Source organism: Actinia tenebrosa, unplaced genomic scaffold (assembly GCF_029948245.1).
Source record: "Actinia tenebrosa isolate PJP-AT-01 unplaced genomic scaffold, QUT_ActTen_1.0 PGA_scaffold13__45_contigs__length_12533684, whole genome shotgun sequence".
Classification (NCBI taxonomy): domain Eukaryota; kingdom Metazoa; phylum Cnidaria; class Anthozoa; order Actiniaria; family Actiniidae; genus Actinia; species Actinia tenebrosa.
The window spans coordinates 6,804,260-6,828,119 of NW_028292573.1; the positions used below are offsets into that span (position 1 = coordinate 6,804,260).

Sequence of the window (23,860 nt, forward strand, 5' to 3'; positions counted from 1 at the left end):
ATAACTTCTTATTGTGTGCTTTTGGGTGAGGGGTAATGGATGGATTAATGTGCCCATGATAAAGAGCATGATTAGCACGTAGTGCAAAAAATGATGCTTGACTGTTTTTTGATCACCCAGTTTCCTTTTTTGATGATGGCAACTGCTGATGGTCACACTAGAAGTCATGTGATAGATTTTTTCATGTTAAGATGTATTGAAATAGCTTTTAAATAGCTATTCATGCGTGCTGATTTAATTTTATGGCGAAAAATTGAAACACATTTGGAATAAAGGTGGTTTTAAGATGTAGCCTTGTTTCCATGCTGAGTTACTACAGGACGTTTTTCAAGCCTCCCTAAAACATGTCTGTGCAAGTCATAAAATTGCTGGAAATATTTTTCAGTTTCTTAAGGTCCCCTAAACACATGTAGACTAGTGGGTTGCTTCCAGCATAGAATTCCCACTTAACCTTGACTATACTCCCTGACTATACTTCGATAATGTGATGATATAATTTGTTGTTAATAAGAGGACCTGCACATAAAAAACTCGTGTCTATTTGTTAAACATAGAAAAAAACTTGATTAAAACTCAAAGTTTACTAGATAATCTATACTATTAAATCCTTCAAAGTCATTGGATGACCATGATTCTTGAACTATTAGTGTGAAATGTATGTTGCATCTAGAAATGTGCAAACATTCAGCTATACCAGTCAATATATTACAAAATCTATCCAATAAACTTTCCTTGATATTTTGTCATATAAGGACAAGCATTGCATTTATCACAATTCAAATATGGGGTCACCATTCTCGTTTTTGATCAATCTTGATAAAACCAACTCAAAACAGTCGAAGACTGACACTTTTCCAAGTGGAGAGGGGGGGTAGTTAGATAAAAATCGCGATTTCTCTACTCAAAAACCACCGACTTTTTCAAGTTCCATCCTTTAAGAAGCATGCGCAAACAAATGTGCACTGCAAAACCAGAGAATTTACCTTGAAAGAAAATATTACAATTCTGTGGGATTTCCACACATTAGCATGGTTCAAGGTATATATTCTTTAATTACAATTAAATAATTTTTTTTCTATTGGAATAAATTCTCATTCTATTCCCATTATTATTATATGACAATTTCAGGAATGTTTGTTGGGAATAAATTCCAACAGGACTCATTAGCAGAAAAATTCAACCTACACTGACTTATTGAATCAGTCTCTCTAGAGTGCAAACAATTAATCCGTGAAACACTAATTACTAAATAATACAAAATAGTGCTGATTAAACAATAGAAAACAATGGAATTTGCATGAAATTGTGCTATTAAGTATTACTAAAGTTTCAAGGTTATATTGTTTGCACTCTATTAATCAACTTATAATTAATGATTTTCCTAAATTGGATTTTTTCTATTCATTTAAGGTGAGGAACAACATATGGAGATGATTATCATTGCCTTCCTCTTCTCCCTCCGTCTTTCTGATAAACATAATATCTGCTGGTATGTTAATGTATTACTCTTGCTAATGAAAATAGCAGATATTCTTAAGCAAAACAATGCTATCTGCAGTGGGGGTTTCATTGGTGAGTGCTGGTCATCAAAGCTGAAACATTTTGGATCTGAACATGCATGCTTTCTCTGAATATCATTTCATTGTTTACATAATACTGACAGTTTAGTGTTGTGTATGGAAGCATTACACTTGAAAATAGCACTTGGATGAAACCTGCCATGCTTAATTATGTAAATGTTAAGACAACTTGAACAGGAGAGTTCTTATTTTTTGACATTCAACTTAATAGTTTGTTTTTTTATTGAACAATCATTTTCATTCAAAGTACATTAGCCTGTGGCCATGAATATAAGCACTGTTTGATTGGTTATGTGAATACTGAGACAGTAAAGGCCTATTTACGTATACCTTGACGTATACGGCAAATTTTGGTACCATTTACACGAGCACAACTTGTCGCACGCGGCATGAAAAAAACGCGAGCATTTTACTCGTCATTACGGCAAATGTTTCTTGTAAAATGCCACCATACACAGTTGAGAAGTGCAGTAAATAATCATGTCTACCTTGTTATTTGATGAGATCATTCAGAATTTTTGCACTTCGTGCTTAATTACCGGTAAAGACGTTTTCATGGAAATCCGCCATTTTGTTTTGGAATCAACTAGTTCCAGTCCCAATCTCGGTCAAAATCGTCATATTTATGTCATTTTCCTACGGCATGTCGTGGGGTCTTAAGCCAAAGTTTAAAATGCTACGGCAAGTCTTGAGGCTGCATACGTCTGTCGTAGGTCCATTTACATGACACAATTTTCAGGCAAATCATGCCGTGTAAATAGTCCTTAATAAAACCATGGGTTGTGGCAGTGAATGGAACATACAGAGAGGTTTAAGACCAAAGGGGTAAGAATATAATGAAGTCAGATAGCAATGGGTTGTGGTGCAGCCAGTGAATGGTAGAATACTGGTTGTAGGGGTCTTTACTCAACCATATGGAATTTTTGAGTGGCTAAAACTGAGAGGGATTATTTTAGGGGGGGGGGGGGGATTGACTGGAACAAAAGTGGACAAAGAGAGTTTTTTATCTATTCTTATTACCTTAAGCTTCCCAGTCATCAAAATAAAAACAAAATACTAGAGGTGGGCTAACAATCAGTGGAGCCTATGACTAGAAGGATATTTGCATTGGTAGTCTAGGGGGCTATGATCAATGGTAGGAAAAAGGAGACTAAAAGTGTCTTAGTGTAATCCATATCAGCAGTGCTGTGTTCTGATTGGATGAGCTACTACTGGGCTATAACTCAAATCTGACAAAAGATTAAATTGAATTGAAATTATATATATTTACAGTGCAACTTCTCCAACCAAAGCCACAACAAATTTTCTACAAATTATCCAATAGTGTTTGAGTATTTAGACAATAGATTAGCGGCTAATTTTGAATTTAGGTATTCTTCCGTAGTTGCGGTTGGTAAAACTAAATGATGAAGAAGAGCTTGTAATATATTTTCTTGGCAAATTAGTGATTTGTGTCACCAAAGATATAGAAAAATAGTAATGTACGACTTCAAATACGACAGGAAAGCAAATTACATTAGAAACCATATAAAACATAGTCTTTATGATTACAGTTTGTTTTTTCCAGACGAAGATATAATCAGGCTGACACAGATTTGACAACAAAGGTGCCGGCAGTCTTCTCAGCCGTTTAAACCCATGGATATTTGTCCGATTTGTAGCAATTCTATTCAGATTCCTACTTTTGATTGGCTAATTTGTAGAACATTTGTCGAGGTTGCTTTGGTTGGAGTAGTCGCACCGTAATCTAATTCCCGCCATCATTGCCTAAGAGTCAATAGCCAATTCGAGCTGGAGGACTAATTGCCAAATAGAATAGGTACAGAAAGATGATGTTGTTAGAATGAAACACAACGATAGAAGTGAGTCAAACTATTCCTACTCTTTGAGCATTAAAGATACAGTGATGAATCTAGAGGGTGTGTGCCCCTGTATGTATAAAGCACAATAAGCATTCATATTTAACAATAGCAAGACTCCATGATCTACTAGAATATAAAGCTACATGTTCAAAATGGTCTTCAATTTCATATTTTCTTTCTTTTTGGAAAGATCTTGTTACAAAACAGAAGATTCAGTTATTTCTGTGACAACTGTCTTTTGTAAGACGTGTGCAGATGGTGATGTCTTCTAATAAGTTAAGATTTCTAAACATTTTCCAACTTCATAGGCAATAGATTATCTTGGTTAATTATGCACGCTTTGATTAAGCTATTCAAAGCAGTATTTTCTGTAATCAAAGATCAGTTCTAAGGGATAAACTTGTCATGTTAAAGAAATAAGAGTCTGATCAATGGCTTCAATTTTTATTTACTGTGGTAAACCAGTCATAAAATACCTTTGTTTTTTCCTGTCCTGATTCCTCCTCTACAAAATAGACAAGTTACACAATAGTACCCAGGGGTCTTCCTGGACATAACGCAAGGAACCATTGTGGGCTTCTGCTATATAGAGTTCTGGTCTACAGTTTAATCAATTAGCATGTACAAGCTGTCAATAAATAACATCATGTTGCCAAATGATTAAAAGAGGATAACCAGCCAATCATGTGACGTAAATTAATGTTTTCTCACTTGTTGTTTTTCGTTGACTGCTGTAATTCAAGACAGCCTAACTAGAAATATCAATACTGTACTTGTAAAAAGGGATTCAAGCCAATTTCTAAGTGATTAATTGAAATCTAATATTTCTAAGAATTTTCAATGAACTTCATGGGCAATAGTGCTCAGAGGTCTTCAGGGCCTTACCCAAGAGACCTTTAGTCTACAGTCTGATCAATTACCTTGTACCAGGTGTCTATCAATGTCACTGTCACAATGATTATGAAAAGGCAGAGATAACAATAATGTTACAGAAATTTACGTGCTCTATTCCGTTGACTGCTGTAATTAAAGACAGCAGAACTAGAAATATTTATTATCCCTCTTAATCTAAAACAATTTTTTTTAAGCAAGGTGTTAATGACTTCTAAGCAAGGACTTTTAAGAATCTTCAAACTTCATGGGCAGTAGATTATTTTGGTCAACTATTCATGATTTGATTCAGCTATTCAAAGGGACAAACTAGTCATGTTAAAGAATGATGCACCTGATAAATGGCTTCGACTGAGGCAAGCTGAAATGATTCTGATTACTTGATGCTATATTTTAAAGGTTATTTGGGTCTGAATATTTTTAATCATTGTAAACTAATTTAGATTTTGAGATGGCAATATGACAAAATTTTGATGAGTGGTTGGAGAAAATATATTCCATATTATGTAGTTCCCTAACCCTTTGAATTGTGTGCCAGACCAACCTATTATTTTCAATAATATATTGTGAGGCTCTAAGTGCCACTACAATGAAATATCTCCAAGTTTTACTATTTATACACCTTGCTAAAGTACAGTACTTTACAAAAAAAGAAAACTGGCATTTCATTTCTTGTTAGCATTTTCGGTTCTTAAGATATTCAAGTTTTAAGTTAATGCTAATTAGGAGATAAATGATGCCATATTTTCATCAGTATGTATCTGAGAGTATTTGATGAATATTGTTCAAACTTTGAATTATAATTGTATTCAAAGTATGGAACATGTACAAACTGTAGTTGCTATGACAACACACTGTTGTCCAGGCCCCTCAGCCATTGCTTTGTTATTTTTGTGGCTACTGCTTCGATGGAAGCATAGCCATGTCAACTTGTTGAGTGCCTGAGTTAAATACCAAAGGAAGCCCAAATCGAATACCAATTTTAGTCCGATATACTTTCTGATATTGTTCGGAGCCAATCAGATCATTGTTGTGACATGACTACATAAAAACTGTAATAACTCCAAAAATATTTTACCAATGTCATTCAAACCTGGACGGACATACATTAGCAATCATTGGTTACACACAGGTGCCAATCATGTGACATACTGTATGACATCATCAATCATGTGACAACAATAAAACAGTAATAACTCTACAAACACCACAGGGAACCCGGCTATTTTTTTTTTCTCCTCTAGAAAATTAACTTCGCTCTTTGTGGGTTTCCTGTGTTGTGATCAGTTTCTTTTTACATAAGCTGTAATCAGATCTGCGCGCTGTAATCAGACAGGCGCTGTAAACTGATAGCCAATTAAATTCAAATCAATAACAGTTGGTAACACACTCTAGTAAACACTCAAAGGATGAGGAGGGCTGCAACAAAGCAAGTTTTATGGTATGATCATCACCTCCAGTTGCTCGGACCAGCTACTTTAGTACAACAAGCAGGAAGTCTTGATGATTTTCATGTTTTGATTGCGTCGTGTTGTTCAAAAATATTCAAGATGTAAAACCCTGTAAACAAGGGAATTCAAATTTTGTGTTTTGGTGAGTAACGGTTATTTCCAATTTTCTTAGAATAATAATATCAGATTTGCGGCACACTTAGAATTCACGGGAAATATTGAACGATACCGGAAATGTCCAGAAACTATATGGAAATTTAGATCTCTCTGTCAACAAGCTGTCAAATTCTTTTGTTTCAAATCGGACATACACCAGATACATCCTGTTTCATAAGCTAAGCAGGTCTGAGCAACTGGAGTTGAACATATAACTAAAACTTAGTTGTTAAATATCACTTTCTAGGATCGTTACTTTTACGAGTTCAACAAAATACAACATCCCGACCCAAAGTTAATTTCGTTGGTTTTTTATTAATAAATTAGCTTCATGAATAATTTGAACAGGGGTTTTAAAATCGGACACTTGCTTCGTTGCATCCCTTCTCCTCTGAGTGTTTACTAGAAAGTGCGTTACACACCACAGGCAACCCATAAGAAGCAAAACACCAACAGGCTGTCAGTTTACAGTGCCGATCTGATTGCAGCGCGCAGATCTGATTACAGCTTATGTAAAAGGAAACTGATCACAACACAGGAAACCCACAAAGAGTAAAGTTTATTTTCTAAAAGAAGCAAAAAATATATAGCCAGGTTCCCTGTGCAAACACTTGAGCACTGTTAGTCAAACTTGTATACATTGCTGCACATATTTGTTACACACGGGTGCCAATCATGTGACATATGATGTCATCAATCACGCGACTATATTAAGACTGTAATAACTCTACAAATATTTGACCTACTGTCAGTCAAACTTGGACAGACATACATTGCCAGACATTGCTTACACACGGGTGACAATCATGTGACTATGATGTCATCAATAACATGACTACATTTAAACTGTAATAAATCTACAAATATTTGACCACTGTCAGTCAAACTTGGACAGACATACATTGCCAGACATTGCTTATGCATGGGTGACAATTATGTGACTACGATGTCAGTCATATGACTACATTAAAACTGTAATAACTCTACAAATATTTGACCACTATCAGTTAAACTTGGACAGACATACATTGCCGGACATTGCTTACACATGAGTGCCAATCATGTGACATATAACATCACCAATCACGTGACTGCATATGAACTGTGATAACTTTGCATATACTTGACCACAGGCAGTTAATTTTTGACAGAAAAACATTGCCGAACATTGCTTACAGACAGTGCCAATCATATGACATGATGTCACCAGTCACATGACCACATAAAAAACTAATTGCTCTATAAATATGTCATCAATGTGAGTCAAACTTGGACAGACATACTTTGCTGAACAATTCTGACACATCATTCAATCATGCGACATATGACGCACCAGTCATGAAATCTTCATGATGTTGAAAATGGCAGTAGCCACATGCAGGCTTTGACTGCATATTTTTTTGTAAACCAGTCGTGAAACTTTATACAAACTGTAAAGAATGCCCTGAGAAAAAAATTCTCAAAGCAATCAGTCAATCATCAATCTCTACTCACATGTCATGCTTAGTCCAGGAATCCAACCCTTGACACTCAGAGGTGAGTGTAATACTGCTACATTACCCTTGATCCCCCTCATTGTTAACCAACGGGTAGCTTGTATCCCCAAAAAATGTCATTACAAGGTACTTAGTTCTTTGGTTTTATACTTTCTAGGAGACTCCACTTCAGTGAACAACATTCAAGAGGCACTTGTGAAATTTTACAGATAAGCCAAAGTAATAGAGTAAAAACATTTTTATGTACAACACAAATAGCGCTAATTTAAATATTGATGAAATCGTTTTGAAATCTTGTACAATGCAATTCAATGTCAACTCATCTTTGTTATCAAGCTCACTATGGGTACTAGTGACATATGCACCTTCAAAATCGAAATTTGTTGATAATTCGAAAAACTAGCCATTAGGGCACGGCTAACTCACAGGTCAGAAAACTTGAGAACTCAGAAAAACTTTAAGAGCACCGCAGAGACCTAACCAAAACTACTTATGGATGATGACCTCAGAGGTGACACATGAATCGATTTGTATAGGACTCCACAGCTGATTGCAATAAATTATGGCCATGGTTTATCTTGAAAGACTGAAATATTTGCACCAAGAATATTGCCAGACTAATTTACAGTCAGATATCTAAGAATCATTTATAGCTAACTTTCTCAAAGATATTTAAATCCAAAACTGTTTAGGTTTACTCTATAGATATTGGGATATTAAGGTTTCATTATAATCACTGGATACCATCACATTTAGTTTCGTAATTTAACACAGTGCTTTACAAAATAATGAGACATAAAAAGAAAAATGTTATAATGAAAACATTGAAGCTTGTAGGAGTCCACAATACATGTTGTAATATGCTTTGTTTAAAGATTATCAATCCATCTGTGGTTGGTACTCATCTCTGATATACTAACACCTGTCTACAGTGAAATACTTTCCTCTAGTGTGCTTTTAGATTCAATCAATACAGGATACAGGTGAGTAGCTGGTTTAAGATATGTTACAACACTGATACCTATAGAATATAATAGAGACTATTATTGTACATACAAATGTAAGTCTATTGTGATAAAAAGAACAATGTAGGGCATACAATTTTGTTTACTATTAGTAGGTAAAGTAGAACATTATAAGAGTATTTGAATAGCCCACTTCCAAGATATGCTTTGCTTGTTACATTTCAGTCAAGGCTACATGATAAATTGAATTTTTTCTTTGTGCACAAAACCTCACATTGAATCCCTTGTGCGTGACAGGGGAAGCATATGTTGGAACTAGGCTATTGATAGTTTAGTGAGTAAAGAAGCCATACTTCTCTACTCCATAGTATTGATAAAACATTTCATAACATGTAATTGGATTTATTAAGAATTATTAGTAGTAAATAATAAATCTAACCCTATACCCTAAGTCAAGGTTCTGACTGATGTATTTATACATTTAATGTATCTTGTATATTCAGTTCAACAAACCATGGTTGGTCACTAGAACAAATTCATTAAAGGTTTATTTTAATATATGTTTAAACATTTTGAATTGAAATTATGTTTAATTTAATTTACTTAAAATAATTCCTGTGCCTAAGATAAATAATTTAAGTATTAAGTGACTATAATGACTGTAAATTTAATAACTATAAAATACACAGTAAGTCTTTGTTACAAGTTTCCTAGTGTTGGTTTCAAGCAGCTTCCTAAAAGGAAGATTGAACTGTGTGAGCTGTGTTATTTGTAGCGTAGCAGGCATAGCTCATTTGGTTAGTGAGAGTCCACTGTGACTCCTGTGTCCTAAACATTTTCTCTTCTGCATATCAAATATAGCTGAAGTGCAATGTTTTAAAAACAAGGAAGCAGTTTCCAGAGGCTGTGTATCTACTTGTTACGTCTGTTGGAGCCCTAGCAGGTTGATAGATCATGACCTGCATAGGACTGTTTTTCTCTATAGAGAAAGAGGTGTTTGAGAATCTTATGTTGAATGCATGGTGGAGGCTGAAAGAAGAGACATTGTCTAGTCTGTTTGAGTGACATCAGGTCATCAGTTTGGTAGATCATGACCTGCCGTAGAACTGCCATAGGACTGTTTTTGTCTATAGAGAAAAAGGTGTTTGTGAATTTAATGTTGAAGGCTGAAAAACATTTGCTGTTGCAAAAGTTGTTAATTAATGTGGTATGGTTTGTCCTGTGAAAGTTATACTTTGCATTAAAGACTGTTGTCTTTAGTGAATGGTTTTAGAACATGTTGTCTGTAGTGATGAGTAAACCATAAGGCAGTAGTATATGACAGAATCATACCTAGTTTTGGTTCAACTCAGTGGTACGCCTCATCGTTTATAGATATCCTTGATTTTCTAGAGCACAAAGATTGTTTCTGTAAGGAGATGCCAAGTGCAGCTGATAAATTTCCTGAGTAAACTTGCTCCTTAAACTGGATATAATTACTTATTTTTCTTGGGGTGATGCCCCAGATAGATTTGCCTGAAGAGGCTACATAAACGATTGGTCCTCAGACTTGTTAGCTTTGTTCTTATTGCAAGGGTGGTATCTGTAAGTGAAGTTTGTAGAGATGGAATTCATATCTTGAAGATGAATCTTTGAGCTTACATCTTCAGTTTGAGGACAGTGAAAATATTTTTTGTCATCCTTGTTGTGATGAGACAAATAGATGAGACAAATGGTATCCATAATGTCATTTTCTCTTACTTGCTAATATTGCTAAACTAGGGCTGGATGATCCTGCTCCTCAATAAAATATTACAGAAGATTCTTATAAACTTAAAATTTGTTAACTAAATTAATTCATTGATCATATCATAACTTAGTATAATTTTAGACTTGAATATACAAGTTTGAGCAATGTGATTGGTCAAGTGACCAGAGATTCTTTTCTGAGACCATAATCACTGTTGGAGTGGTGTTTAGGTTTTTCAAAGTTTGCCAGAATTGAAGTAATACTGAAACCTTCTTTTATCCTGAATTTCGTCTTTTCTCTGATATTCAAGTCTAAAATTATACTAAAACAATTATTCCCCTCAGGCTCAGTGATTATGGTGAATATTCACCTCGCTGCTTGAAGACTCACAGCTCAACATATTTTCACTGATAATCACTTCACCTTTGGTAAATAATTGTTGCATATTGAAGAAAAAATTGAATGCAGTACTTGAACGTTTTATGCAGTTGTTTTTTTGTGTGTATAATCCCATTTCACTAGATGACCATACTAAACTAGTGCTCTAAGAAAATATGATGATAGACTAATAAATATCTTGATCAGCACCATTACATAGTAGCAAAGCTATGAATAGGCCAAAGATATTTACTTGGTGCATAAGACATTTAGTTATTGAACAAAATATATCAGAAATATGTAAAGAACATTAGAACCATGAAAATAGGATAGACGTGATGCAACTCACTATTGAACATTGTACAAGACACTATACTAGATATAAAGCAGTGACTTAATTAAAACTAGAGAATTGATATTAGTAACAACCTTGGGTTTTTATTGCTCAAGCTGAGGTAGCCAACCCTTGGGGCGTGCTCTATTAACCATTAATCAAGGTTTGTTTCTGCTTCAACATGTTACATGAAATAATTGAGATATTGTTACTTCAATTGACTAAGAAGCTCCTGTATATAATTCAGTTAAATAATATATAAGTCAACAAAAGCAAAAAATCAAACTATCTGATTATGAAGTAAAGTACAAGTCTTTTCGCAATGTAAAAGAACATAATTGACAGTGGAAAAATGAATAGAATATGAAATAAGATAAAGGAACATGATCACTTCAGAACATGTAAAACATTCTGTAGAAAAGACTCGTATGAGAGAGTTTCAGGTATTGGCCAGTTTCCTTCCTTTTTAATTGCTATCATCTCACGGTAGCCAGAGATGGATTAACGAAACATTAGAAAAGGTGATGCCAATACCTAAACACACTGTACAATATATATAATATATATATGAAACAAAGTAATACTATAGTATGGTCCATCTAGCCCCTGTGCCCCTCTAAAATGATTAAACTAAATATAAAAATTCAGTGACTCTTTACATCAGGGGTTCATGTAAAAGCACTAATTTAGTCTTGGGTAGTCCCAAGGTTTGAGGATGAAAGAATAAAGTAATTCTAGACACCCAAATGGAGACAAACAAGACCTTGTTGATACATGTTATGACAACCCAATGATAAGCACCCCAGTGACCAAAAGATCTTCCAAAGTAACTGTAAGATAAGACGACAGTGCAGAGAAAAGAATGCATGGTTCCAGACACAAGAAAGAAATTGAAGCATGAAGAAAGTCTGTTATATAAACTATGATTGTAAGCCCATTGGACAAAAGATCTTCCAAGACATTCCTCACACCCTTTGCTGCTGCCTTCATGGCATACAAACTCCCTTCACATCAGAATCAACACTGCATAGCTAATTTGTGCACGACTAAGACCAAGTTCCTCCTGGCCGACAAGAATTTTTTGGCTACAGGATGCCCTACAGCAAGTGTGACAAAGTCTGCGTAAAAGAAACAGGAAGACCTCTACAAGAAAGAATTAAAGAGAGCACAAGAGATTGCCGAATATGCACACAAGACCAGTTATCGCCTTGGCTAGGAAGATGTTGAATGAGTAAATAGAGACCCCCATTGGTATAATTATATGCAGAGTCAAGGAAGCCATTTAGATTCAGCTCAACCCTAATAACATTAATAGGGACAGTGGTAAAGGAATCCCTGAAGTGTGAATACCAACAATAAGAAATTTCCCTGAACGGAGACACAACAACCAAACAGCCAATCTCAGCATGAACTGACAACCAATCAAAGTGCAAGATGTGGCAGCAAGCGCTATATGAAGACACACCATCAAGTCTACACCATCACAAGATCAGCAGGATAGCATGATGCAAGAAAACAGTACAGAGGAAAGACTGCTTTGGTTCCAGACACTGTAAGAACAGTAAAGCATGAAGATAGTAATCTTCCATGGTGTATCATGATGCAAGAAAACAGTACAGAGAAAAGAATACAATAGTTCCAGACACTGGGAGGACAAGAAAGCTTGAAGATAGTCACTGAACCATCATGATTGTAACCCTATCAAATAAGTTATCTCCCATGGTGTATTTTGATGCAAGAAAACAGTACAGAGAAAAGAATACATTGGTTCCAGACACTGGAAGGACAATAAACAATAGAGACAGCATTAAAGCATCATGATTCCAAGCCTAGCTATTAAAGAAGTGCTTTCTTTTCAAGATTAAAGGAGGATAATAATAATGTAAATCCAGACTACCTAATGGAGGAAACTTCAAGTGATAATGTGTTGGAACAGGAAAAGGGAAAGACAACCAAAGATGAGCATAAATGTTGGATTAACAAAGTGAAACAAGTGACCTTACATTTTCCTCTGAAAAACAAGATAATTAGATGAAACAAGAGAGAACCTGCATGCTGGAAGCATAGGGATTTCTAATGGAAAAGCCCTGTTTTACAATATCGAATGCTGGTTTTTATTTGCTGAAATGGCAAAACAGTTTACAAATTAAGATATTTCTATTTTGAAAAAAAAATGAATATTTAACATTCTCTTTTACTTCTAACTTAATGCACAGTACAATCTGAGTGGCATATTAAATTTAGTTAAACTCAAATTAAACAATAACTAGTTTATGATTTTATAATCTTTGTTTAAACAAAGTATTAAAATATTGTTAACATATTAATTTAATTTATTCTTAATTGAACTTAAATGTCTTAGATTATGAATTTGCCAATGATGAAAACCTAGTTGCTATTGAGAGTAAGGCAATATTTATCTCAGTTCAGCTACTCTTGTAATGCATTATACCTACCTACTACTGCTACTGAAAAGTATGTACCTTTTAAATGTTGATCAACCAGAATAGACCTTACAATGTTTATACAACAGTTTCTCTTAGATTCTATAGTTATCATTGTTGTAACATATCTTATACCAGCTACTCACCTGTATCCTGTATTGATTGAGTCTAAAAGTACACCAGAGGTAAATATTTCACTGTAGACAGGTGTTAGTATATCAGAGATGAGTACCAACCACAGATGGATTGATAATCTTTAAACAAAGCATATATTACAACATGTATTGTGGACTCCTACAAGCTTCAATGTTTTCATTGTAACATTTTTCTTTTTATGTCTCATTATTTTGTCAAGCACTGTGTTAAATTACAAACTAAATGCGATGGTATCCAGTGATTTTAATGAAACCTTAATATCCCAATATCTATAGAGTAAACCCAAACAGTTTTGGATTTAAATATCTTTGAGTAAGTTAGCTATAAATGATTCTCAGATATCTGACTTTAAAGTAGTTTGGCAGTATTCTTCTATATCAGAATTGAACACCTACCACAGATGGGTTGGTAACATTTACACAAAGTATCCTATAACATCTATAATTGTGGAACCCTGCAGTAAAGCCTTTGTTTGTTTTTGATATATTAATTGCTTCCCCTGATGATGAAACCATCTTACTGGCTTTTCTGCCTTGACTATAATTTAAAGATGTTTGTCTCAATTGTGTTAAGCCGTGGGTCAGTTGGCTAGTAACCAGCATTAGATAATCATGCTCTTGTTACTTAAAATATATACAATATTTTATCTTTACAAGATTCTTTAGTCCATGATTTTTTTTGAAAATGTCGCAATCAAAAAGCCATAAGGTGTGTCACATGAGCAAACAAATTGTTTTAGTTTTGATAAATTCTACTGAAAATGTGCCAGCCATATTACTATTACAAAAATGTTGCTTTCAGTTTCTTTCATGGACGCTTTAGTTTTGTACCTGGAATATTATCCTTAGACCCATCATTTGTGAGTAGATTTGTTGGTTGGTTCTCTTCTGTGCTTCAAGGGCTTTTCTCTGGGTTCGCAAGTTTTCCTCCCTCCGGAAATCGATTCTAAATTCTAATTCAGGTCGCATAAACATGGCAGTACAAATACATTTATCTTTGACACAAGAATATTGTCCTATGTGACACCAGATAGTAATATTTGCAGATATATACAATACCCAAGGGTTTAGGAGGATTTTTCCATACTGTCACAAGAAGTGCTAACTATGAATTCTTGCAATAATTGGCAACAAGTGCAGGGCCAATGCTGTAATGTTGCAGCTGTTTTCAGGTGCTACTTATGTGTTGTACATGTGATGTTTATCCTCTATTACTTTTTGCTTACCTGTAATATGTTTGGTTTTCATCAGTGTTGGATAATGTCAAGGCCAATCATTGATAATAAATGCATTTCTTTTTTAATATTATTGGAAATTGGCTTTGATGATAAAACAGACTGTCCAACATTGATGTCAGCCATTAAACACATTCAGGTGCTTCCTTGTGCCTCTGATTGTTGTTAACTGTTTTAAGCGGCTACTTTTTCATCTTATTCATTGTTGGGTATTGGATGTTGGTTGATTGAACAAATCACAGCATCAATTTATGATACTGCAGCTGTTAATATGGGGTTGGCATACTGATGCAGCAGTTAATGAATGTGTTTTTAATGGCACCAATAATGTCTACAATCCATTAGTGTCTTTTAAATTATCAATTTCAATCAGGAATTTTCCTTATTTTTCATTGTTATTAACAAAAGACTGTTTGTATTCCTGGCCCCAGTTTCATATTTGAGGAGAGTTGCTTGTTGGTTCTCTTCTGTGCCTTGAGGGCTTTTCTCCAGGTTCTCTGGCTTCTCCCTCTGCAAAAACTAACCTCTACTAGCCTCAAATGTGAATGTGTTGGGAGCAGAGCCACTCTGTGAAATACAGTTAATTCCCATCATTTATTATTCAAATACTTTTTTAACTATCATTATATAATATGAATACTCAGGTAATTATTGAAATCCTCACACACTGATTGGTCGAGTAACTCAGATTATCACATGATAATCACCTCCAGCTATAATCCAAAATGGCGGCCAGCCATTGTTGCCTGTGTATTTATACTAAAACAATTATTCACCTCAGACTCAGTGAATATCGGGAATAATTTCCTCAACTTCGTTTCGGTTATTATTCCCAGATATTCACTTCGGACACAAATTGCAGGCACCTAAAGAATACCTACAATGCTTTGCATGTTTCTATTTATTCTTTTTCTAAGAAGCTGTGAGCACTTTACTGTTAAGGTAGATCATCTGACTGATTTTTGATTGAACTTGCATATTTCACTTCCACTTAACAGCACACATTCACTTGCATTTCACCTGATTTGATGAATTTATGCATTTGTAGATATTTTGACATTGTGCTTATTAGAAGGTCTTGCCTAGTGTACATAAAAATCAGTCTTATAGAAAGAGTAGTTTGTTTTCTCATTTAACTGAATGTTTTTCAACCAATTCAGAAGCGATACTAAAAACTTAGTACTTTTTTTCTAATTAAACTTTTGAGAGTTTTTATTTTGTTTTCCATTAGGGTTAGGGTGAGGCATTATATAGTGCTTTCATTATACCACCTATATAGCTAAGAATCCAGCATTTTTTCACATGTTTTATGTTGTCAACACAGAATGTAAGGTTTCATTAATAGATTAGAGTTCCTCCTATTGAGTAAGCAGTGATAATGATAATGATTTATACTGAAGATGTAGTGTGCTTGAGAGACTTGAGAACACAATAATTATTTAATGTAATTGGTGTGTCGCCTGTGGGAGATGAATTAGCCTATGATGAGTGTTCAGTATCAGTTCTGTTCCATTATAAACAGCAATTAGCTGAGCAACGAGGGAGTATTCTATTCTAGATTAAAGTTCTTAAAAAGAAGTCCTTTAAAGGCTTTTCTGTTTTTTGTTAATCTTCTTGCCAGATCTTTATCAATGTTTAATAGTTTTTCGATCTTTGTCCATGGATCTCTGACATATTTTTTGGTTGATTTGATGAAAAGTAATTTTTTCGTAAGATTGGAGTTCGGTCATCTACATATGTGTGCGTTACATTTTAAATATCGAACATATAAGAAATCCTGGACATCGGTATTTTCGTATTTGAGTGCAAAAGTTTCTTCACCATCACTATCTGTTTTTCTCTTCCAGCCATTTTTTATCATCCTTCTTAGAAGGCCGTACCAGCATGTTTCGAGTTTTTTCAGTTCTTCCTCATTCAGTAATTTTGTGCTTCTGAGCAATAAAGAAGTCTAGATATAATACAGGATTCTAAGATTTTCTTTCTAGTTTTGTGAGAACATTCTTTAGATCGTGAAATTTATCAGTTGCACTGATAATTCTGTTGTCAACAAAAAAGTCTTTTGGGTCGCTGTAAAACATATATATGTCCCAGATATTTAAATTCCTTAATATTCTCAATATCGTTTCCAGAAATGTTCAGTAGACTTCCTTTGTTCAGAGTTCTAGGTCATTAAAAACTTGTGTTTTTGTTTTCTTGAAGCTAATCTGTAGACCATATCTAGAACACGTTGTGTATACAATATCCAAAATATCCTGTAAGTTAGGAAGATCCTTTGAGAAAATTGCAACATCGTCTGCATATAGTAGCCATTTAATCATTTCAGTTCAATTCATGCGCCCAGTGTTACTAACGATATACTGTTAAATTTGTGCAAAAGTTTGTTGACTAGTCACTCCTTTTACCACATCTAGATCTGTCCCTGATAGTATGATAGTATGGGCTCATGTAATGGGGGTGTCAGCACCGAGTGTCATGTTAAAGATAGCTAACCTTTAGTATTGGTCCATTTAATGGTGGTGTCGGCATTGAGTGGTATGTTAAAGATACATTAACCTTTAGTATGGGGTCATGTCATGGGAGTGTTGGCATTGAATGTGATGTGAAAGATGTTTAAACCTTTAGTATGGGTTGCCATTAATTTTACTCCTTTAGTCACTGTCTCTGTCACAACACCAACTACTGCAAAAAATGTTTATCATGAGGATCATGAACAATGGTGCGATAGGTCACAGGCTCAGCTGGTCATTCACTGCTAGTTTTAATGATCAAATCATAATAAACTTGACTTATAAATAAGCTTGAAGATTGACTGCAGCAAACTAATTGAAATTACAAACATGTTTAGAGGTGTACAAAAAATGAGAGAGAAAAAGATTTCCAATCTACATGTACTTCATTTCTCTTCAGCGATCTTGTATCAAGAAGAGTGCAATAATAAAAACATTGCATAATCAGGCATAATTAGTTAATGCAAGTTGTTATTTATGGGTAAAATGAAATACCTTATTGTTATTCCAATCCAGAGTTTGTTGCAGTCACTCTAGTTCATCTTCTATTCAGGTTGTTTTTATGTTGTACATTATTTTATTGATTGTTTCCAAGATAATGAGTAATGAAGACATACCAGCAAACCCTACCTCACTCACTATTCAATACGTTCCCTGTGACTATTGAGAAATAAAAATATAGACGCAAGGGGGGAGGGGTGAAACTACACATATCACACATTACATTCGTTTGAGGCATGCTGCAAATCCTTGGTAGAGGGCAAACAATAATAAATAACGTTTTTCTTTCAATTTCCAAACACTTTTCTCTATAAATTTTGGTCAAAGTAAAATTGCTTCAAAGTTTACAGAAAGGAATTTTGCTTGTTAATGATAATTAATTTGATGATAAATTTTCATGCTTTTTTTTTGTTTGCACTCTACAAATACCCAAGTATAGTTAATTTTCAGATTGAATTAGAGGAAAATTATACTGAGTGTATCTCAGTATGACTGCAATCATGTTATATGGACACTGCGGCAGGGCAGAAAAACAGGTTCTACTTTTGATGTTTATGCGTTAATAAATTTTATATTTCATAAACAGGCTCTTTTGGGGCTGATTAACAAAATACCAAACTTTGGGGAAATTTAAGGAATGTGTATTTGAGATATAACACCCTGAACGTTGGGAGAGATGATATTTTGCTAATACCGTGAAGTAGAATTGCTCAAGGTTAGCAGAATTTTGTGAAAAGTTTCAAGCACAAGAGACACTAATGAAACACTAAGTGTTTTTTAGCATGAATGAGAGATAAAGAAAGAAATTGCGAAAGTCACAGCCTTGTCGTTTTTCTGCTCTGTCGGACACTGCAGAAAAAGAGCAACACTGCTATAAACAAGAATGAAAATAGTTGTTGATTTGAAAGTACTGCATACTTTTACACTGTAGTATGCTGCTCCTTATGAAGGACTTCATTGTATCAAAGCTGATACAATTTCTCCTGAGTCCAATGAATTGTGAAAATTCTGTAGCGTCTTGGCCTACAGCAATAGGATTAGTCCAGCTTTGCTAGCATGCCTCAAACGAATGATCACAAGCTCCACACCAACACAACACACTTACATTGTCTGTTGTCCATCATTGATTTTGAGAGATAAAGTTCAACCCAGTTGTAATTGACCAAAAAGAGAGTGATTTTACTTCAAATTTGTTTTGGCCATTTGGCATTTGTGTTATATTTTTGTCATTCTAATGTGACAGTAACACAAGACTTGCAAAAGCTTTCAAAACATTTGCTGTTATGCTTTGTTTGCCTCTAAGTGACTTCTTGAAGTGAAATCACTCTTCTATGCATTGAACTGCAAAGGACCAAACTGGTTTTTTTGGGGGTGGAGAAAAATCAAAGATACAAAAAGATTTTATAAGAATCAGACACATTACTGCTAAGTTCAAAAACGTCTGACAAAACTACTTAAATAGTAGTAACCTTCAAATTATATGATTACTACTATAATAACTACATTTTTGAAAAATTGAAAGTGAATGGCACTTTGAAAAATAAAATTTTTGTGGTCAATTACAACTGGGTTGAACTTATCATATAGGGACGGGTGGGGATCAACTTCATTGGGGAGGGGTGGGGATAAACGTCAATGGGGAGGGGGTGTATGCTTGAAGGGGGGAGGGGGTGTATGCACTTATTGGAGGGGGAGGGGACAACAATATTTGTTATGGATTTCTTGTATACCTTTGAGCTTTTAAGGCAGATGACAAGGAGGAGCAAGGGACTTAGGAGTTTTTGGTAAGGTTGCAGAATTGGAGTTTGAATTTTTTTCACTTGTGCTTTTTTCAGTCTTGGAAGAAGAATGAAGATGATGACTGACTTGGTAAGTTGTTTTTAGACTTAGAAAAATTTCCCCTTCTTTCTGGAGTTGTAAATTGTCTCATTGTGCATGTTGTGTTTAAAAAATAAAGTTTCACTGTGGACTTAGTGGTTTTCCTGTGTTTTTTAATGAATTCCATCTTTACCCTCTCCACGCCCTTTTTGGACTTGTAAAAAAATACCTCCCCGAGGTCCCACCAGCACCAAGTGTCACTACCCCGGTAGACCAGGACCACGCAGTACTTACTGTCCCGACAAGAGCCATTTTATGAAACCATAACCAGGTGTTTGCTCTGATGGTGAACACTGTCGATAAGGATATCAGACTCTGAACTCCCTACAGACTCATCAGAGTACCTTGATGGTAAGCCAGCCTTTGTACTGTGAAGATCAGTGCAAGTAAGAGACTTATAAGATAACCATACCTCACTACCCATAGGTTTTACTGTACAGCAGTGACGTATATCTTAGAAGGATGTGATCAATAGACTTAAGGCGGTATTCAGACTTCCATGAAGTGTATGCGATTATCAACCCTGGTTTGCGAAAACTAAAATGAAGTTTCTAGGCTACTAACTTGTGAAAAATGAGCTGGTCTATCCCGAAAAGGAAACTACCACCATGTAATTTAATATGAAAAGCTAACCTAGGCTCTGTACCCTTCAACAATTAATTTATGTTTCCCTAGAGGACTAAGGTCTATAATGTATTCACAATCTGCTAAGGGACTGGGTCTATAATTTATTCAATTAAGTATTAATATATTCAGAATCTGCTAAGGGACTGGGTCTATAATTTATTCAATTAAGTATTAATACATTCAGAGTCTGCTAAGGGACTGGGTCTATAATTTATTTAATTAAGTATTAATACATTCAGAGTCTGCTAAGGGACTGGGTCTATAATTTATGCCATTAAGTTTTAATGTATTCAGAGTCTGCTAGGGGGCTGAGCCTATTTTTCTTTATTTATCTCAAGGGAAAAGGGATTATCATGTTGCTATATCATAATGACATCACATCACATTTTTTTATGGCAAAACCAGAATTCCGAATTAAGCTCAAAAAAATCTTGAATGTGCAATCTTTCTCTTCCTAATGTAAAACCAGAGTTTGCAGGGTTCATGGGCCTATATTCATGCAAAGCCGTCATGCTTATTCTCAGGTCATTATAAACCTTTAACGCAAAAAAATGTATTTTTGAGAACTTGAATGTGAGGAATCGTTCCATTCAACATGCCTGCTGTGTGAGTAAGGCTTACTGCATGGTGATGTCATTACAAAATAGAACAAGTTTGAAGGTTACTTTATGAAAATCAGTGCTGAAGGAGTTGTTTGTAGAAAACTTTAGTTTAGAAATAACTAGAGTGGATTTGGTATTTGGAGCCCAATGCATGATTTAGTTGTACAATCACATTTTGTTTGGACCAAGACATGAACAGATCAGCAACATCAACATATGTGAGTAACCGTTACTCCAGCTGCAGGGCCGTAACTAGGGGGGAGCACAGGGTGCATGTGCACCCCCCATAAAAGCTTAAGGTCCGCTCATCCTTATCCTTTTTTTTTTTTTTGGTTCTGCTTTCTTTGGGTTACCTTTTTTTTCTTGGTTCTGCTTTGTTAAAAGAAACTGATCAATGGCCCGATTTTATTCGATGTGCACCCTCCCTGTAAAAGTTCTGGTTACGGCCCTGTGCTGATAACAAATCCACTCTATCAACTTTACATCAAAATTTATTTTATTTAATGATGAGGGAGGATAGGTAAAGCCTTGGTCTAATTCTTAGTCTTAGTCAAGTTTATTATAAGGATTTTAGTCTTATCTTATTTCCTAAGATGAGTTTTTTCACCAGCAAAAAACTTCTAAGCAGAAGTAAATAAGCCATAATGAATGACAAAGTAATATTCAAATGTTTCTTCGTAATTTTGAATTGAATCGTGAGCAACTACATGTATGATAATTGACTTTGCCAAATTAAAAGTATATATAAGCATAATATATACCATAGTTGTTGATTTTGGATCAAACGAGAATCTTTGGATTTATACAGCTTTTGCATATAATACAAGTGCTTTGAACATAATCATTCATGGTAAAACAACTCTTGGTTCTACTTGTATTAATAGTTTTATTCCATTCAATTCGTAATATTGTTTCTTGAATGTGAGGTATGGTGTTTCAATGCCATTCTCTGATGGCTCACGTTGTCTTCTATTCATTGATTTTTCATTTCACATTGGCCTTGATTGTAATCATTGATTTGTTTGCACTTTTGGCGTATTATACTCCATGATTCTGCACAGCTGAATTGATTCTAAACTTTAGTCAATCAGTAATATACTAAATTGGTAAATATTGTAATATAATGATCCATTTTCAAACAGATTATGCCAAAAATAATTGTGGGAAATTTAATTCAAAAGTCTGAAAATTTTGCATGACAAAATAATGTCATAAGCTTCAAATCACTAGAAGCTTTGATTATATCAAATCCTGTCAAATCATACATTTACTGTAGTTGCTCTGTGTCAATATATATTTTTTGACTTCGTCATTTAACTTACAAAACTTTTTGAATAGTTTGCAATTGAGTTGTTCTCATAAATACAGTATTATTTGCCAATAATATTTTTAATTGTTCAAAGAAATTATCAAGACCTCAGTTTCATGTAATAAATTAGTGAGATATATTTGCTTTTATAATATTTCAATAGTTATTTTCTTCATTTGATGGTCACTGTGACTTTTGAGTAATAAAAGGTTTCCACATTTTTAATTTATTTTCTTGGTTCTGCTGCATGAGCAACAAAATGGCAGCTTTTTTAGAATTGATACCATAATTTTCATATTTTCCCCCTTTTGGTTCAGCATTTTGGGGGCTCAAATAAAATGGCAGCTTATTAGATTTGGGGCCTTGCCCTTCGGAAATTCCTGGCTAAGTCCACTTTGCTGAATTCATTATATGACTCTTTTCATTTGTTTTTCTTTTAGTTTATATACTTTTTTGTTTTTGATAAGAGTTTTTTTATTGTTATTTTTTAATATGAAACTGAGGTCTTTTTTTGCTGGTGAAAAAACTAATTAAATTACAATCCTATGATAGAACCTTGTATATCAGTCTAGCCGAACATCATTGAACTCAAGATTAGGTCACCTAGAAATGATTCAGCTTCTAGTCTTCCCAGGTTGATAATCTACTTGTATGAAAGTCTGAATGGTGCCTTGTGCAAGTCTATTGAGCACACCGCCCCTAAAGTTATCACTGTTGTACACACCCATGAATAGTGAGATATGATTATCTCTGCTCTTACTCACACTAACCTGCACAGTGTACTGGCATCCATACCATCAGCGTACTCCCATGAAATCTGCAGAGAGCCATTACCTGGTATCCTTACCTACAACCTTCACCGCCAGAGCAATCATCTGATCATAGCCTCAAGGTTAGACTCTGCCAAGAGCAGCAATGTTGTACCGCCTTTTGTGGTTTCCTGGCTTGGTGGGGCAGCTTCTGTTTGGTGCTGGTAGGACCTCGTGGGAGGTATCAAGTGTATTTCATTTTCCTGGTACAAATTGATAAATGATAATAATATTAGATAGAGGAGAGTGTTTCTAACTAGTGAAGGGTTCCCAGTAGATTTTGAAAGAAAAATATTTATTAAAACTAGCAGCCAATCTTAATTTGTTTCAAGTTGTGAAAATGAAAACTGCATGAGCAAAACAAATTTGTTTGGTTTTTACTGAGAACCCTTGACTAGTGAAAAATATTTTGATTAAGATAACAGTGCTTGACATTCACTTTTGCAGATACAAGGCAATGGGCTAGTAAGTCTATAAATCTAGTAGTTCAGCAGAGTAATCTATGAGCTCAGAATATATTTCCTGGACAAAGGAATACTTTCCCTTCATAACCTTCCAAAAACCCACTAGCCTATGGTCAGGACTAGAATGTCCTTATTTTCACTAGCCCACAGCAAAGAGTTACTAGTCCCAGACTAGTGGACTAGTATTGGTGTCAAGCACTGGATAATTAATTGATTTGGAGTTAGTATCTAAAATGTTTTGGTGAAACACTCTCCTATATCTAATATCTGAGGCTAGAGGACTGGTTGTCAAAAGTTTTTTTCCATATTCACTAATCAATTAATTTTGCAAGGTCTTTTATGACTACATTTTCAGATTGAATAAATTCTAATTCATCTTTATCTGATAAAGTCTTGCAAGGAACTGAAACACCTTCTTGGTGATTTTTTTGTGAATACTGAAATTATGCTTGTAGTCTTTAAAATACAAAATAAACTTTTAAAAATA

General features: G+C 34.6%; 2 long non-coding RNA genes across 3 annotated transcripts in view; one reads left to right on the top strand and one right to left on the bottom strand.

Annotated features, from left to right (window-relative positions):
• LOC148911704 (uncharacterized) overlaps positions 1 to 19,600 on the top strand; it is a 28,107-nt gene extending 8,507 nt beyond the window's left edge. Inside the window, exons 5-6 of one of the 2 annotated variants that reach the window (XR_016119558.1) lie at positions 1,411 to 1,489; positions 19,520 to 19,600. This is a non-coding gene — a long non-coding RNA (uncharacterized LOC148911704). Of the gene's footprint in view, positions 1 to 1,410; positions 2,521 to 19,519 lie in introns of those variants that run through there. The other variant, XR_016119557.1, reaches the window with a different exon arrangement.
• LOC148911705 (uncharacterized) lies at positions 14,974 to 23,295 on the bottom strand. The gene is made up of 2 exons (XR_016119563.1): positions 22,871 to 23,295; positions 14,974 to 15,243 (listed from the first exon to the last, which is right to left on the bottom strand). It is a non-coding gene; the product is annotated as an uncharacterized LOC148911705 (long non-coding RNA).
• Between the last annotated feature and the right edge of the window lie 565 nt (positions 23,296 to 23,860).